Raw genomic sequence first — 19,173 nt, forward strand, 5'->3', positions numbered from 1 at the left:
CTTATTAAAAGTGACTAAGCTACAGCCAAGCTACTGTTTTAATATTGTAGTTAGCTAGACTACATGCTACAGAGGAAAAGTAGCTAACTACATCGAAGCTATTTCATCCAGTAATACTTAATATTTGTGCTGTGGGATACTCTTAAAGTAAATTTTTAAAATGTGAAACATGATGTTAACAGTGATATGAAAATCTTTTTTTTCCAGTGTAATGACAAATCATAGTAAGGCTTCAAAAATGTTTGTTTGGTGTAAGCCAAAGAGTACTTCACAATTACTGTGTGAAAAATAGAAGGGTTATAACAAAATCATCATTATTGAACTATTAATCAGAAGGATATTTTAAAACAAAAAACGACTGGTAAGATATCTGCTACTGCTAAGATACTGATAAGGCTAGTAAGATATCTGCATATCTGCTCAACACTTGTCCCGCTTTGTTTTCAGCTTTGCTTGAAAGATCTGTGGTAACCGGTGTTTAGCTGATAAAAACAGGTGAAGGGTTTCACTACCTTAAGCAGTCAATGATAGCAGCAGGGGTTAACAATATTTGAGTATCTCTGACTCACAGCAGAATCCCAGGAATTACACCAGTTACCCCAGTCATTCTGTCTTCTCCCAATGTCCTGTGAGGTGACCATTAGAATCTTACTGTTTGTGTTTAGTGTAAATGCTTAACCAGTGATACACACAGTACTTATACGTACTTGCATGTTTACTGCCAAATCCATTTCAGTCATATGTTGGCTGTCGGGGGCGGCATGGTGGTGCAGTGGTTTGCACTGTTGCCTCACACCTCTGGGACCCTGGTTCGAGTCTCCGCCTGGGTTACATGTGTGTGGAGTTTGCATGTTGCCCCCATGTCGTCGTGGGGTTTCCTCCAGGTACTCCTGTTTCCCCCCACGGTCCAAAAACATGCTGAGGCTAATTGGAGTTGTTAAATTGCCCGTAGGAGTGCATGTGTGAGTGAATGGTGTGTGAGTGTGCCCTGCGATGGGCTGGCCCCCCATCCTGGGTTGTTCCCTGCCTCATGCCCATTGCTTCCGGGATAGGCTCCAGACCCCCCGCGACCCAGTAGGATAAGAGGTTTGGAAGATGGATGGTTGTTGGTTTTCTCTGGATTACTAGTGAGAACGCTTCCTAAATCTGTTTTTATGAAGAATTTGTAGCTAAGTCAGAGCAGTGTTAAAAGCACCATGATACGACATAAAATGGCAGATGACATTCTGCCAAAGCAGTGTGATGTTATTATGAGCATCACAAAGTAGTGTGTGTATTCATTAGCACAGGCCATTGTATTTATCCCCAATTCTTAACATAATAGGCTTTCTGGCAGTCCTTTCATAAGTAGGAGTTGTCCGTAAGTCAGATGTTCTCAACTTTGGGATTTACCTTATCCATCTTCTAATGATTTAACCAATTCAAGGAAACAGAGGAATTGAGGATTGTAGACACATTGTAGGGACAGGGAAAACCATGTTCAGGATGCCAGGCCATTGCCAGAGTGATCACTCACTGTCGGATATTTGGAGATGCCAATCCGGATAATTAGTAGCCAAAAGAAACCAATAGAATGCAGAGGAACATGCGAACCAGATACAGAGAGCGGAGGCGGGAATCAAGTCCCCAACCCAGAGGTGAAATGCTGCAGTGCCGGCTAGTGCATCCCCCCTGCCTCTGACCAGCTGAGACCTTAATAACATACTGCTGACATTCACAGACAGGCTGTTTCTCTGCTGCCGGGGCAACGGCGCAGCTTTACAGTGTAGCTCTGAGCAGGGACCCGGCTCCGAGTTGCAATGTAAAACGCAGTGCCTGGTATCATGTGATTGAGTCGCTGCTGTCATGGAAGCGGGGTCAGCGAGCAGCGGGAGCCGCAGGGACAGGCAGGTATGGGACGGGGCGCGTGCTGACACTCCATTATATTTACGTCGTCATGTTTGTTGTGCGTGTTTCTACCGGAACCAGAGCTGCCTTCTGGAAACATATGCATAATATTATTAAGGGGTTAGCGATATAACCTCAAAATTATATCACGGTAAGAAAATTTGCAATAATGATATTTATGACGATACAGGAAAAAATACATTGGTGATTGCACCATGCGGGCAGCAGCATTAATTAGTGCAAACAAAATGAAGGGCATTTTCCATCTGTCTTCTCCAATGGGCTACTGTCATAGATGACAGACTACCTAATTCAAAGTGTGAATTTATTGCCACAAGGGCTGCACAGTTTTGAACAATATGTAAATCGCGATTCTTTTGCTTAGAGTTCAGATCACAATTCTCTAACATTTTTTTCTTAAATCTAAACATTTATTGCACCCATTAAACTGCAAAAGGAAACGCAACAAAACATGATTGTGCCAAACATATGATTGATCCAGGACTGGTATATCAACTTCTGACAACAGAAAGGAAATGCTCAATTGGCCATTCAATTGTAACCAAAACAGCTACCCAAAATTGCCAGTGGGGTACTTTTTTGATACTTCGGTACTTTGGAGTGTGACGCTTTCGGTTATGCAAATATAGCCTGCCTCTGAAACACAACTGCAGTCTTGAAAACAGTTGAGAACTCACAAAACAACTAGAAATGAGGTTAATAATAATAATAATTAATAATCATAATAATTAATAATGATGATAGATGTGTGGACAAATGAGACCCAAGCTTTAACTGAGATCTGGTTAGAAAACCCAGAGATCATGATATCATAAAAAGAAATAAAGTATTTTGCATAAAATACTAGGACAGCATGGTATTGGAAAATTTCTAAGTATTACAATGTGATTTTGTTGTAATAAATATTGGGGTATTTATAAAACAAGAAGAGAGTACAAGAGATGGTTTTCATATCGCGCATTAACAATGATATACAGCCATTTTTTGCAATCAGTACAAAATACCCCGCCTCATGCTGTGATATCAAGTAGTGCCGCGACCGGTTTTTATGATAGTGGAATACCCAACACTTTGAAGCACCATACATTTCATACTTTCTTGAAGTACTAAAAGTAAGGTACCTGGTGCAGTGGAAAAGTGCCCTTTAAAGAGAATGCAGAATCATAAACATGCTAGAGACACTCTGGGAAAAGGAGGAGAGTGCTTGCTTTAATCCAGCTGATGAAATTGCAGTGCAGAAGAACCATTGTAATTTTGGAAAAAAAAAATCACATAGAGATGTGAATCGAGATCTTTTTTTTTGGCTATTAATTGTGCAGCCTTAATTGCCACAAGATGCCAGTAGCAACAGCATTGTAGTGCAATAGAAGTGACACAGCATAAGTCATATGTATGCATTAAAGTAGCCTAGGTAATGTTTCCCCTGGAAATCTTAATTTAAAACTATAACCTTACCGCTTTAGTTTAATAATAACTAAATTAACTTAACCTTAAAACTCTTCAGGAGCCTGCACAATACTGTCACTTAAAATTACCCTCAAATTTTAAGTCCAAATGTAAACAAACGGCAGCAATCCAATAAAACCTTCAGTCAATCACTCACTTCACTCACTGCTTATAAAAATAAAATAAAAATTCTGTCAAAACTTAAGTTGCCTTGCATCCTTTTTGGATTACCATCAAATTATTTAGAATATCAGTGCTGGAGTTGTTGCATTGCCTCCAATCTCTTGTGTAAACATAAAATGGATACGCCATGAAATGAGGAAATGAGTTAGAATATCAGTGGTAAAAATAAAATAAGATAAAAATGCAATCTCCCCTTTGCCATTTAGGTTTCAAAGTCTATGTGCAAAGATTGTGCAGAAATGAAAAATAAAACGAAATAACATTTGCCTTTTATTATGCCACGTATGCAACAACAACAAACATTTCTTTTTGTATAGAGCGTTTTCACAACATTACATTGTCTCAAAGCGCTTTACAGCATCCTCACCCAAAGCCCCCAGTGAGTAAGCCATAGGCGACAGTGGCAAGGAAATACTCCCTAGAAGGAAGAAACCTTGGGAGGGACCAGACTCACAGGGGGAGCCCAACCTCCCGGGGCCGGCTCGGAAAGTCAAATCAGAGAGATGGCTAAGTCATAAAATTTGAGTCACAACTAGGGAGCAGGGAGGTGAGGACAAGCCGGTGCTGGCGCTCCTTCAAATCGCCGGGCAACCAGTAGTATGGCAGCCGGGCACACATGGAGGACGACACAGGCAGAAGGCCGAGTTGGATGGAAGGACATCATGGGTAGTTGAGGTGTCGCATGTAGCTGGATGTGCAGGATATCTTGATATCTCAATTTGGGGTCTCCAGGGAGCATACCCCAGGAGGAGTAGGGGAAATAAAATGTGCAATTCGTGAAGGTAGGGGAGACTATAGGCAGTGCTAGCAGTTAGGTGAGTGCAATGTGCAAGCTCCGGCAGATATGGCTATGGCAGCATAAGTAGGAAGGAGAGGCAAGTAGGAATGCAGGCATGGAGAGTCCCTGAAATGTCAGCATTCCAATTCCACAAGGGATTGTGAAGCTATCGTGACACCACTGACAGTTCAGTTTATCCAAAGATAGTGGCACTGATCCCCACCCAGCTCTACACCTCGCACTACAGATCAAACTGGGGGTGAATAATTAGCTAAAGCTAGGACTAGAGTCCCTATAGGCTAGACTGAACAAGTGTGTTTTTAGTCTAGACTTGAATATTGAAACTCTGGCTGCTGCATTCTGTCCCAGCTGAAGTTTATGGAAGGATCCAGATGAGCAACTAGAAAGGAAGTTATAAAGGCATGTATTAATTTTTCTGCATCATGAAAGGAGAGGATGTTCTGAAGCTTGGTTGTGCTCCGCAGATAATAAAATGCAGTTCTAGTTATACTTCTTATGTGAGCATTGAAGACCAAGATTTCTGTATAGGAAGGCCACCAATGTTGAGGTGGTGAAACTTATTTCTTGCAACCTTTGGACCAATTACCAGTACTTCTGTTTTTTTCTGTGTTTAACATAAGGAAATTTTTTGCTATCCAGCACCAGATATCTAATAGACAGGTTTCTTACCGTGACAGCAGTGATGCATCATCAAGCTTAACAGATATATATTTATAACTGTGTATCATCAGCATAACAATGAAACCCAACACTATGATTTCTAAGAATATTACCAAGAGGTAGCATATATAAAGTGAACAGTAGTGGGCCCAGTACTGATCCCTGTGGGACACCATATTTGACTTTAGTGGCCTTGGAAGATTCATTGTTCACATGGGCAAACTGATAGCGATCAGTTAAATTGGAGTGGAACCAGGAGAAAGCTGTCCCCTTAATGCCAACCACGCATTCTAGCCGGTCCAAGAGGATATTATGGTTCACTGTATCCAATGCCTGTGATGGGCTGGCCCCCCATCCTGGGTTGTTCCCTGCCTTGTGCCCATTGTTTCCGGGATAGGCTCCGGACCCCCCGCGACCCAGTAGGATAAGCGGTTTGGAAAACGGATGGAAGCCATAAACAAATCATTCACTACTTTGACTAGAGCAGTTTCTGTGCTATGGTTTGGTCTAAAGCCAGACTGATATAATTCATTAGCATTATTTTTCTGTAGGAAAGAAGACATCTGACGAACTACAACCTTTTCCATGATCTTTGAAATGAACGGGTGATTTGAGATAGGTCTATAATTTCCTAAAACACTAGGTTCAAGATTTGGTTTCTTTAGGACGGGTCTAATAACACCCATTTAAAAAATTTTTGGAACATATCCAAGCCTAAGAAATGAGTTCAATACATTTAGCATGGTAGTGATAGTTTCTTGAAGAATTTTGTAGGAATTGGGTCTATGGGACTAGTAGAGGATTTACAGGAGGAAACTAAGCTCAGAAGTTTTATAGGAAGGAAAGATTCCAAGGTTATTGGAATGCAAAAGACTAGCAAGTGGCTGGCAGCTGTATGTAGCTACGGACATGCACTGGATGGTCTGTCTAATCTTAGCTATTTTACCATTAAATAATGTAATAAAGTCATCACTTTTAAGAGCTTGTGGGACTTGCAAGTTTAATGAAGAATTCTGTGTTAACCTAGACTCGGATCCAAATAGGAATTTAGGATTGGTTTTGTTCTGTTAATCTGGAGAGATACACAGACCTAGCAGTCACTAGTGCTTGTCTATATTTAGAGAAGCTCTGTTTCCAGGCAGATTTTAAAACTTCTTGTTTAGTTGAGCGCCATTTGCGCTCTAGCTTGCGTGATGCCTGTTTGAGTTCATGTGCATGATCAGAGTACCAGGGGGCAGGTTTCTTATTTCTATGCTTTATCTTCTTAAGTAGAGCTGCAAGATCTAGAGTGCTGCGAAGGGATTTTTCCATGATTGCAGTTACTATGCATAAATTATTTGTGAATAAATAAAAAAGAAATCACAACAGCTCCGCCCACTGACCCACTCCAGTTAACATATATTTGCCTATTGTGAACTTGAAAATGAAAAAGCAAAGTAGGAAATGAAGTCAGTCAAATTGCCACAAGTTGCCAGTTGCAAGAGCATTGTAGTGCAATAAATGTGACACAATAGTAGTCAAATTGGAAAATGAAGAGACTCAAATTTTTTATTTTATTTTATATTTTTTCACAAATGACTCATGCATGAGTGGAAAATTTAAAATGCAAATGGTATTATTTGATTTTTCATTTTTGCCAGATCTTGACTCATAGACTTTGAAAACTAAATGGCAAAGTGGAGAATGATGATTATAAAATAGAAATACATTTTCATTTTCTTTTTTACAAGAAATACCTCTCATACAGATGCGAGTGCATAGGGAGATTCAAGCGAGGGAATTTTGTACAGACATGAATGTGTGCATGGTTTATATTTGCGATGGTTTTGAGGCTAATTAAATGTCATATGTTTGTGCTTGTGTCTTTGTTGTGCGTGCTACAGAATGTAAATGTGTCACATCACTATATCATTGATTTTGCGATATGACACTTAATCATGTAAAAATTTATACCGGTATTTTCATGGACGGTTTGATATGGCACAGCCCTCCTCAGGCCTGGCTCACAGTCTCCACTCTAATTCACATCTAATTCACATCCACACTAATCCACAGTGTTCACATCGGGTTGAGGTCAGAGCTGTGCAGGCCAGTCAAGTTTCTCCACACCAGACTCGCTCATCCATGTCCTTATGGACCTTGTTTTATGCACTGGTGCACAGTCATTTTGGAACAGGAACTGGCCATCTCCACACTATTCCCACAAAGTGGCTTTGAATGCTGTAGTACTTTTCACTGGAACTAAGGGGCCAAGCCCAACCCCTGAAAAACAACCCCACACCATAATCTCCCCTCCACCAAACTTTACACTTGGCACAGTGCAATCAGGCAAGTACTGTTCTGTCACCCGTCAAACCCTGACTTGTCCATCAGATGGCCAGGCAGAGAAACGTGATTCGTCACTCCAGAGAACACGTCTCCACTACTCAAGAATCCATTGGCGCCCTATTTTACATCACTGCATCGACGCTTTGCATTGCACTTGGTGATATGAGGTTTGAATGTAGCTGCTCAGTCATGGAAACCCATTCCATGAAGTTCTCTATGCACTGCTCTTAAGCTAATCTGAAGGCCACACGAAGTTTGGGGGTCTGTAGCTATTGACTCTACAGACAGTTACCAACATCTGCACACTGTGTGCCTCAGCATGCGTTGTCCCCGCTCTGTGATTTTACGTGGCCTGCCACTTGGCTGAGTTGCTGTTGATCCCAGTTGCTTACACTTTGGTATAATACCACTAACAGTTGACCGTGGAATATTTAGTAGCAAGGAAATTTCACGAATGGACTTATTGCACAGGTGGCATCCTATCATGGTACCGCGCTTGACTTCACTGAGCTCCTGAGAGTGAACCATTCTTTCACAAATGTTTGTACAAGCAGTCTGCATGCCTAGGTGCTTGATTTTATACACCTGTGGCTATGGAAGTGATTAGAACACCTGAATTCAATTAATTGGAGGGGTGTCCCAATACTTTTGGCAATATAGTGTAGGTCATTACCTGTGGCATGTCAGACACCCTCGGAGTAGTTGAATTTGACCTTGTCATCCGTCCTCTTGACCTTGGTTGTCATGGTAATGCCCTGTATTAAAAGGGGTAATGAGTTTGTTTTGAAAAAAAAAATGTGTCAGGTGCCCCTGGTCTCTCTCAGATTGCCTCAAAAGAACATTGAGGTTGTATCCTGATGAGATTCTAAAGTAAATAAGCTGGCAGCTTGACATGAAACAATGATATGTCCATAGAACAAAACCTTGCATGAGGGTGAGCAGGTTTACTGTAAGTCACGTGCAGGTTAGTTGAAAGCTGTGTTCGCATGCAGCGAACAGTAACTATACCTTAATGCCCAAACACGGAAATCATGTGGAACGAACTACAGTGTTGACCATATTAGGTGACCCTTTATCTTAAATGCACCTTTATAATGCTTTTATAATGCATATATAAAACATTCATAAACAGTATGTAAGTATACCTTAACATCGTAACATTCCTTAACAGCTTTAATATACAGTGGTGCCTGCGGTTCACGAACGCTGTGGTCTACGAACAATTTAGTTCACGACCAAAAATTTCGTGGAAAAAAAATGCATTGGTCCCAGTATGCCCCGCCTGAAATCCTAAAAAGAAGGGTCACAACAGGCAACCAACCAGCACCAAACCCAAACACACAGACCCCGAACTTAAAGATGCACATACACGTGAGGATCGGAGCGGGTATACACAAGACACGGGTAAACACACGCGCGACAATAGGGAAAGGCAACCATTAACAACAACAATACAAGGGGTTTAATGACTGTTAATAAAGAGCGTGATTGCCCCAGCAAGCAAATCTCCATGTCTCCTGCGATGCCTCGGTTCGCCCGTCCCCACACTATATCGTGTTTTTCTTTGAAGTTTTTACTATAAAAACCAGAAAATTAATTAACCAAATATTATTTGGTAGGCTTGTGAACGAATTATTCGAATTTCAGTGCTTTCTTATGGGGAAAATTGCCTTGGTTCGCGTACAAATTGGTTCACGACCACTTTCCTGGAATGGATTGTGTTCGTGAACCGCAGGCACCAGTGTACATTATCATTTCATGATTATGATTATAATGTTTGTTATTGTCATACAATGTTTGTTTTTCATGTATGTTAAAGCTGTTAAAGTATGTTAGGATGTTAATGTATAGTTAAATGCTGCTTATAAATGTTCTGTGAATGCATTATGAAGGTGCAATGTCATATTTTTAGGCTTGTGTTGTTGTGTGTGCTGTGGAACGTAGATGCTTAGTGGCACAATATCCCACGATATGACATTTCATTACATAAAAATTTATACCAGTATTATGGATAGTATGATGGCACAGCCCTAGTGCATATTGCAAATTTCATGTATTTTTAACTATTTCTTTTTTGTTGAAATAAAATGACCAGGAACAGCTTAGTTATGCCTTTCCTTTCATTTGTGGCTCATGACCATTATCTTGTTGCCCTTCTACCTATCCACCTGCTACTTTTTGTACCATATAGTCTTTATTTTTCCAGGTAACATGCTGGAAAAAGAGCAGCATTTACTGTCCTGCTCACAACTTTATAAGATGACATGAGAAGAAAAGGAATCCTGCCATCTGATTTGTCCTTGAGAATCACATGCTTCTCCAGGCTTCCTTGCTGTTGGCTAACATTGTCAGGCCTGATTCCCGCAGAACAGCACATTTCACAATTACTGGGGAGCACTCTCACCCTCCCTTATTACTTAATCAGGCTTACATCTGCTACTGCACTGAGTTTCTTGATGGGCTGTGAGGATGAAGATTACATGATGTCTCCTTCAACGTGCCAACTGGCAATTATAAAATAAGATCCCAGAAGCGGTTTGATGTTTTTTGCTGATGCAGTGCATTATGGGTTGGGCCACATTTTTGCTTCCCAGATAAGATTTTGCTACACAGTGTGTAGGAGCCTAAATGCATTTCGTATGATTTGAATAATTAACAGTAAATAATATTGATTCAAGGTATAAGTTTATTAGTTTGACAGACATTATTTTATAATGTTAAGATTTATTGGATCTAACTTGTAATGTTTAAAAACAGGACTTTTAATGTAGTCCTGATGGACACTATTGGGGTGCTTTTATTATGATAAAGGGGGCGGGGAATAGGAAGTTGGAGGGAGAGGAGTGAGATTGGGGCGAAATAGTTTTTTGACCTCCTGGTAAGATTGCTCTCGAATTTTGATATAAATGTATTTATTTTATTTGTGGATAAAATTTTATGTTTGTAATATTGGTTAAAGATTCTAAGTAAACAGTTAAGTTTTGCGAAGCAGTTTCTTGGAGTTTTATAGAGTGAATTTGGACGGGAGAATCTTTCGAGCGTCAAGCTAAGCTTCAATAGGTACACGCAAGAACCTACATTTTTAGTCAAAAAACTAGCTCTTCAAGGATTACTGGATTTGGAAAGGATTGGCTGGATATAGAGAACAACCGCAAGGATATATTTTATGTACTTGGCGACTAATTTGCAACGGATTGACTGCGCTGCTACTTGCTAACTCGAACGGTAAAAAAGGTTTTTTTTTGCTTTCTACCGAAATACAAAGTGAAACGCAGTAAAAAGCTAAGCGTTAACATTTCAGATAATTAATGTGAACGTGGAAAGGTTAACACAAAACATACAGAAGCCCGGTTGACATGGAACAGCAAGAAGAAAAACGAACTGTAAAAATTACCGAAAAGGCCATGGAAGAGCGCAAGTCCAGACAAATACAAGCACGTAAGAGCAAGCTAGCCCAACTAACTAGCATGATGAGACAAATTGAAGAATTAATGACCGACGATGCAAACGCTGACGTTGTTAAGAATAAGCTGCGAGTCGAATTCAGTGGTTTGCAGCAACAATTCACAGATTTAAACTACATATTACAACGTTTCATGAGTGAAGAAGAATTCTTGGATAATCAAAAAAATTGGTTTGAGCCGAAACATGCATTAATGAATGATTTCTTTTGGAAATGTGAAAACTGGATGAAAGATGTCATGGAGCGCACTGAGCGTGCTGAAGAAAATGAAAGGGTTCGAACTGATAAGTCTGTGTATTCAAAATCATCCGCTAAACGCTCTAAAAGGTCCAGTTCACAATGCACTAGCGTGACATCAGCGTATGCAATGAAAATTAGAGCAGAAATAGAACGTGCATCCTTAAAGGCTAGGGCAGCAGCTGTAATGGAAAAATTGGCCATAGAAGAGGAGGAAGCAGAGCATGAAGCAGAGCAAAAGAGAAAGGAAGCTGGAATAAGGGCTAAAAAGGAAATGCATTTAATTCAGACAGCTATTGCTGAGTCAGATGCAAAATTAAAAGTTTTGCAAAGGTATGAAGATATGCAGGAAAACATTAGTATTTGCGAATCTGATATATTTGAAGGCAAAAAGGAGATGAAAGGTGCCCTTTTGACATCATCAAAGCATGCTGCACCTAAATTGAATCACTCTAAGCTTGATTCAGATGATCATTTTCCAGCAGCAACCAAGAGAGTCTCAGATGATGCAAATAAGGAATGCAGTGGTGAAGTAGTGCTTGACAGTTTGTGTAAGGCCATTTCTCAACAAGCCAGTGTCACAGAGTATTTAGTGAAGAATCATAAGGCAGCATTGCTACCTGATCTCACCATTAAAACGTTCAAAGGCGACCCATTGGAATATAAATCCTTTATTAGATCGATTGAACATGGAATCGAAAGCCGCACTGATGATGATCGTGATCGTCTACAGTTTTTGCTGCAATACACAAGTGGACAGCCGCATGACTTGGTAAAGAGCTGTGTTCATATGCCACCTTCATCAGGCTATGCCAAAGCAAAACAAATGTTAAAGGATTTTTTTGGTGATGATTACAGCCTAGCAGAGGCGTACATAAAGGAGGCCTTGGACTGGCAAACAATCAAGGCAGAAGATGGCGCAGCCCTACAGTCTTTCTCATTATTTCTCACCGGTTGCTCCAACACAATGATAGACATTTGTTACATGGAAGACTTGGATAATACAGCTAATATTAAGGCATTAGCTAACAAGCTCCCGTACAAACTCAAAGAATCCTGGAGAAAATTTGCCTGTGACCTACAAGAAAGAACCAAGAAAAGAGTAAAGTTCAAGGACTTTGTTGATTTTGTTAACAAGCAAGTCAAGTACTTGTTGCATCCTCTCTATGGAAACATAAAGGAAACCAACCTAAACACAAAGGATTCAGTCAGACAAAAATCAAAACCACGACATGAAGAAACACATAAAACAAAAAGGGTATTCACAACATCCATTGCCTCATCAACAGAAAATAAATGTAAGGAAAATGAAGAAGTTACAACATCACAAACAAAGTCTGTTTCAGTGGATGTTAACAGCAGACCTTGCTTTTATTGCAATGGAGAGCAGCACGGCTTCACAACCTGCAAAGGATTCAAAAGTAAGCCACACAAAGAAAAGCTTGAGTTTTTGAAAAGGAAAGGCTTATGCTTTGCATGCTTGAAACATGGCCACATGAGTAGCAGTTGTAGAGACAAGACTAAGTGTCAAGAATGCTCTCGATTGCATCCAACCTTGCTGCACATTACCTTCAAGGATTCAAAGGGAGATGCAGCCAAAGAAAGTCAAGATCAGCCATCTGTAACTAATGCCCTTGTTCAAATGGCAGAAATCTGTGGCGTCACCGGGGCCGGTAAAGAAGATTGTTTTCTTTCAATTGTTCCAGTACTGGTCAAGGCACGTAAAGGCACAAAGATGGTAATAACGTATGCGTTTCTGGATCCTGGAAGTTCTGCTACCTTTGCTACAGAGTCACTGATAAATAAACTGAACATGAAAGGACGCCACACAAGCATCTCGTTGCGAACAATGGGAAGCGAGTCTGTGGTGAATACACATATTGTAACAGGACTGGAAATCAGTAGCCTAGAAGGCAACCAGTTTATTGAACTTTCAGAAGTGTTTTCTCAAAAGGCCATTCCTGTAACTATGGATAATATCCCACGCCAAGAGGATGTCATCAGCTGGCCTTACTTAAAGGATGTGAAGTTACCAACTGTAGAGGCAGATGTTGGATTACTTATAGGAGCCAACGTGCCTAAGGCAATGGAGCCTCTTCAGGTGGTGAGTAGCGTGGATAATGGACCATATGCCGTGAGGACAGTTTTGGGCTGGACGGTAAATGGACCTCTTAGAGGAGGAAATGATGGACTGAAAATAGATAGAATGGCAACAGTCACAACAAACCGAATCTCAGTAGCTAGGTTAGAAGAGCTTTGGCATCAACAGTTCAAGCTGGACTTTCCTGATGCTGGGCAAAATGAAAACATTGAAATGTCCAAGGAAGATCACCAGTTTATTAGCATGGTATCTCTGTCAACACAGCTGAAAGATGGACATTACACTATTTGCCTTCCATTGAGAAGTGAGCTGTTGTGTATGCCAAACAACAGATCAGTCGCGGAGCAACGTGCATTGAACTTGCGAAAGAGGTTTTCTAAAGATGCTGAGTATCATGCAGAATATGTTGCATTTATGGAGGACATTGTCAGGAAAGGCTATGCAGTGAAAATAGCCAATGCTGAATGTGAAATGATTGAAGGAAGAACTTGGTATCTGCCTCATCATGGAGTCAGACATCCTGTCAAGCAAAAGCTGCGTGTTGTCTTTGATTGTGCAGCAAGCTTTGGAGGAACATCGCTAAATCAGCAACTCCTACAAGGACCAGACCTGACAAGTTCGCTGCTGGGGGTTCTTACAAGATTCAGGCAAGAAACCATTGCCGTTATGGCCGATGTGGAGGCTATGTTTTATCAAGTCGGGGTCAAAGATGGTGATACAAATCTACTGAGATTTCTATGGTGGCCGCAAGGGAATTATCAGAAGGAGCTTGTTGAATTCAAGATGCTGGTTCACATCTTTGGTGCAACATCATCACCAAGTGTTGCAACCTTTGCTCTACAGAAATGCGCAGCCGATTTTGAAGACGAATTTGGACAAGAAGCCGCCAAAACGGTAAAGAGAAATTTTTATGTGGATGACTGCCTTAAGTCAACAGCTGATGAAGACACAGCAGTCACCCTGTGCACCAACTTGCGGAATATGTTAGCCAAAGGTGGTTTTCGGCTAACCAAATGGTCAAGCAACAGCAGGAAGTTGCTTAATTCAATTCCTGTAGATGAGAAAGCTGAGGGATTTCAAGATCTGGATTTGAATATGGACAATCTACCGGTGGAGAGAGCACTGGGAATCCAGTGGTGTGCTGAGACGGACCAATTCAAGTTCAAGATCAATCTCAAGGATCGACCACACACCAGGAGAGGCCTACTTTCCTTTGTCAGCTCCATATTTGATCCTTTGGGATTTATAGCTCCAGTAGTTCTGCCTGCCAAGAAAATTCTGCAAGATTTATGTAGACAGAAATACAGCTGGGATGAAAGTCTACCAAATGATGTCATTAAAGATTGGACAAAGTGGGCTTCTGACTTGTCACGGCTAGAGGATTTTGGCATTAACAGATGTATCAAGGCTAAGCAGTTTGGTACACTAATCTTCGCTCAGCTGCATCACTTTGCTGATGCGAGTGAAGATGCCTATGGAACAACAAGTTACCTTGTGCTACGCTCATCAACTGGCATGACTCAGTCTACTCTGATGATGGCAAAGGCCTGGGTGGCACCGTTGAAATCTCCCAGTATACCTAGGATGGAATTAACTGCAGCCTCAGTTGCAGTCAAAATGGATAAGCTGTTGAAGAAAGAGCTTGAATTAGAGCTTCAAGACTCGATCTACTGGACAGATAGCACAGTTGTGCTAAAATACTTGAATAGTGAAAGCGCCAGATTCAAGACGTTCGTTGCTAATAGAGTGACAACCATCCTGGAGCACTCTCAAGCTTCGCAGTGGAGATATATCAACACCAACCTGAATCCAGCAGATCATGTCTCGAGAGGACAAACTGTTGAAGCATTTTTGAGGAATGACAGCTGGCTCTCTGGACCAAGTTTTCTGCTCTGCACAGAAGACCAGTGGCCTAAGAATCCAGACCCTGGGATGATAAATGTGGATGACCCAGAGGTCAAAAGAGTTGTTCTGTCGCATGTCGTTCAGACACAAAAGCCCAAGGGTGCATTGGACCAGTTGATGACGTACTACTCGTCCTGGACAAAACTGAAACGTGCCATAGCATGGTTTTTGAAATTTAAAAATATGCTGAAGGAACTGATGGCAAGGAAAACAGAACTAAGTATCTCAAGCTGGGAAAGAATTGATCAGTTCAAGAAAACCTATAAGGGAACACACCTAACTTGTGAGGATCTGACCAAAGCTGAGAAGGAAATCGTGAAGTATGCCCAAAGGCAAAGATTTGGAGAGGACTTGGAAATGCTAAAGGCACGACAAAGGGTAAAGAAAAGTAGTTCATTGCATAAGTTGAATCCAGTACTGCACGACGGAGTTATGAGAGTAGGAGGCAGGTTGAGCAGATCATCATTGCCAACTGATTCCAAACAGCAAGCCATCCTGCCGAAGGATTCATACATCACAAGTCTTGTGCTGAGACATATTCATGATGTTACAGCACATGCAGGAAGAAATCACATGTTGGCTCAGTTACGACAGACATTTTGGATCCCCGGAGCAAATGGGGTCATTAGGAGAATTTTGTCTAAGTGCATCACCTGTAAGAAGCTACATGGGACGGTTGGCAAGCAACTCATGGCAGATTTGCCAAAATGCAGGGTTCTGCCTGACGATCCTCCATTTACAAAAGTTGGCATTGACTATTTTGGCCCGTTTGGTGTAAAAAGGGGAAGAGGACATGTAAAAAGGTACGGAGTTATTTTTACTTGTCTTGCCATACGAGCAGTGCACCTTGAAGTAGCGTCTTCACTGGACACTGATGCATGTCTCAATGCAATTAGAAGATTCCTTGCAAGGAGAGGACAGGTTAAAGAACTGTATTCAGACAATGGAACTAATTTCCGGGCAGCTGACAGTGAAATGAAAAAATTGATAAGTGGGTGGAATACCAGTGTAATTGAAAAACACTTGCAACAGAAAGGTATCCAGTGGCACTTCAGTCCTCCAACAGGATCTCATCACGGAGGACCCTGGGAGAGGATGATCCGCTCCGTGAGAAAGATTCTGAACGTCACCATAAAGGAACAGCTTGTGGACGAAGAAGGTCTACATACCGTTTTGTGTGAAGCTGAGGCCATCATAAACAGTAGACCCATCACCAAGGCATCTTCGGACGTTAATGACTTAGAAGCATTAACGCCTAATCACCTTTTGTTACTGAAAGTCAAGCCTGAGCTGCCTCCAGGTGTGTTCAGTAAAGATGATCAGTACGCAAATCGAAGATGGAGACAAGTCCAGTACCTCGCTGACATATTCTGGAAGCGCTGGTGTAGGGAGTACCTCACACAGCTACAAGAACGTCAACGATGGTCTACACCTCAGAGAAACTTCTGTGTCGGTGATGTAGTGCTGATTGTGGACGATACGTCACCTAGAAATTCCTGGCCGCTTGGAAGAATAATAGAGACCTTTCCTGATCAGAAAGGCCTTGTTCGTCAGGTGAAGGTCAAGACCAGGACCAATGAACTTTTGCGACCAGTAACAAAGCTGTGTCTGCTGCAAGAGTCTGAGGATAATTGATGGACTGTTAAGAAGAATTGCTTGGTTTTGTGATTATGTAGTTATGGACTATATGAAAGCTAAAGTTATTCAGCTTTGACTGAGTTAATAAGATGATTAGTATATCATTAGGCTCCTTCAGTTTAAATTTTGAGTAATTGTTTTAATGGTATTGTTAACAATTAGGGGCCGGAAATGTAGGAGCCTAAATGCATTTCGTATGATTTGAATAATTAACAGTAAATAATATTGATTCAAGGTATAAGTTTATTAGTTTGACAGACATTATTTTATAATGTTAAGATTTATTGGATCTAACTTGTAATGTTTAAAAACAGGACTTTTAATGTAGTCCTGATGGACACTATTGGGGTGCTTTTATTATGATAAAGGGGGCGGGGAATAGGAAGTTGGAGGGAGAGGAGTGAGATTGGGGCGAAATAGTTTTTTGACCTCCTGGTAAGATTGCTCTCGAATTTTGATATAAATGTATTTATTTTATTTGTGGATAAAATTTTATGTTTGTAATATTGGTTAAAGATTCTAAGTAAACAGTTAAGTTTTGCGAAGCAGTTTCTTGGAGTTTTATAGAGTGAATTTGGACGGGAGAATCTTTCGAGCGTCAAGCTAAGCTTCAATAGGTACACGCAAGAACCTACACAGTGGGTTTGGTGGGTTTACTCTTGTGAATGTGTCTGGGCCTGACACTCTCTTCCTTCCAGTGTAGTAAGTAACAAAAACATTACAGTACATTAGACTGGCTGCACATGTGATCCAGTTTTTTCACATATTCATATTACATGTTAGAAAATTACAAATCAGTAAAAATGGTGATCTCTTTAATGAGATATTGATACCAGGGACGTGATCCCTAGCCCCCTTGGTGCTGGGTTTTCATGACGTGTGCTTGTAGGCTGTTTGCCTACAGCGTTTGGTGAGTATGTCACCTTCCAGCTCTGATCAGCCTCTCTGCTTTGCCACCCGTCCTCCTTCCCCCAGCTGCCTCTGCGTGCTCCGATCACTCTGCAGCTGCTATAAGCTTCCCGGAGCATTATCTCCATATCCTGCCACTTCTGCCTAGAGGTACTATTAACCACACTACAGCTCTGAGTCCCATCCACCGTCCATCGCTGGGGGGTCCAGCCTGCTGTGGCTTTTTAAAGAAGGAATCAAGCAGTGGCTGTAAGACCATCTTCTAACATTTTTGTTAATAGATGGATTTGTCCAAACCAATGTGTTTTTTATAAAGCAGGGTCTGTCATTCCCTGGAGTAACTGGGTATAAAAGCCTTGCTCAGGGCCCCAACAGTGACATCACTCTGCCAACCCTGGGCTTCTGATCATAAGCACAGCATTCTAACACACTGAACCACACACCTCGTACTACAAGCAAAACATCTCAGCCTTACCCACAGTTTAATTCCTTAATGGTATCGCTGTTTTTTTTTTTTTTTAACCACAGTAATTTGGGTGAAGTGTGTGAGGGCACTCCCCGCTTTTCTGCAGTAGGTTAGTGCTGATTTGGGACATGGCTAGAGAGCAGAGGGGTGGGGGGGTTCTGTGGGTCTACAGCAGCTTTTTCTTACATTGCCTTCTCATGGAGGGACGGCACCGCTACTACTATGATGTGTGAGGTGGCTTAAATTTGACTTTTATGTAAAAGGTTAAGGAATGTTTCCCTTCAGATGTGTGGAGATGTGTCGGTAACGCTTCACATTAACTTCAACTTCATAATGCATCTGTAGAACATTCATAAGTAGCATACAAGTATACCTTACCATCCTAAATACTTTAACATATATAATGTTTATTTATGTATATTAAAGCTGTTAAAGTATGTTAGGATGTTAAGGTATGCTTTTACATGCTGCTTATGAATGTTATATGAATGTATAATTCAGGTGCAGTTAATATAAAGCATGGCCGATGTACCAAGCACCTATGATGCTTATATCTAAAGGCTACCGCGTACTGCACTGTCTTCTCAAAGCCGGAGGAGGCCTCTGCCCAGCCTTCGCAACCATGTGACCTTGACACGCTTCCTCGTTTCTGCAAGCCGTAGCATGTGCTCTTCATCCCGGGGGACGTAACCCTTTTCCCCATTTATAGACCTCCCATCCTTCAGCTCTCAAAGTCCTGCCCTCCATCGCCAGGCTGCCTGCTGACCTCATTCGTCAAACACGGGCGTCAACCGAAAGTCAGCATGTGGTACTCAGCTGGTCTCACACTATGTGGCTGTGGGATAAGGACGGGATTGCAGGAATTCACCCCCCCCCCCCCCCCAGTATGTGCTCATGGATAGTACAAAGGGCTCATGGTAGATAAATGGATGAGGTGAATTATTCTCCCAAAATCTGTGGGCTCTGTTGCCATGGATACTGTTATCTACTATAAGTGAACCTGCATACCTGATCTCATTTTGCACACACCAGTACACACCTGCATCCACTAAGTCCTGCAAGTTTTCCTACCATACTTGGAGAGCGGAGAATTGTCCCCCAGCATTTTCCTTCCTTCCTAGAGGTGTTTA

At 41.4% G+C, this 19,173-nt stretch overlaps 1 protein-coding gene across 9 annotated transcripts in view; it reads left to right on the plus strand.

Annotated features, from left to right (window-relative positions):
- The window catches only part of LOC125729086 (palmitoyltransferase ZDHHC14-like), a 36,964-nt gene that overhangs the window by 11,693 nt on the left and 6,098 nt on the right, over positions 1-19,173 (plus strand). The window lies entirely within an intron of this gene.

The sequence above is a fragment of the Brienomyrus brachyistius genome, unplaced genomic scaffold, assembly GCF_023856365.1.
Source record: "Brienomyrus brachyistius isolate T26 unplaced genomic scaffold, BBRACH_0.4 scaffold476, whole genome shotgun sequence".
NCBI classification, from domain to species: domain Eukaryota; kingdom Metazoa; phylum Chordata; class Actinopteri; order Osteoglossiformes; family Mormyridae; genus Brienomyrus; species Brienomyrus brachyistius.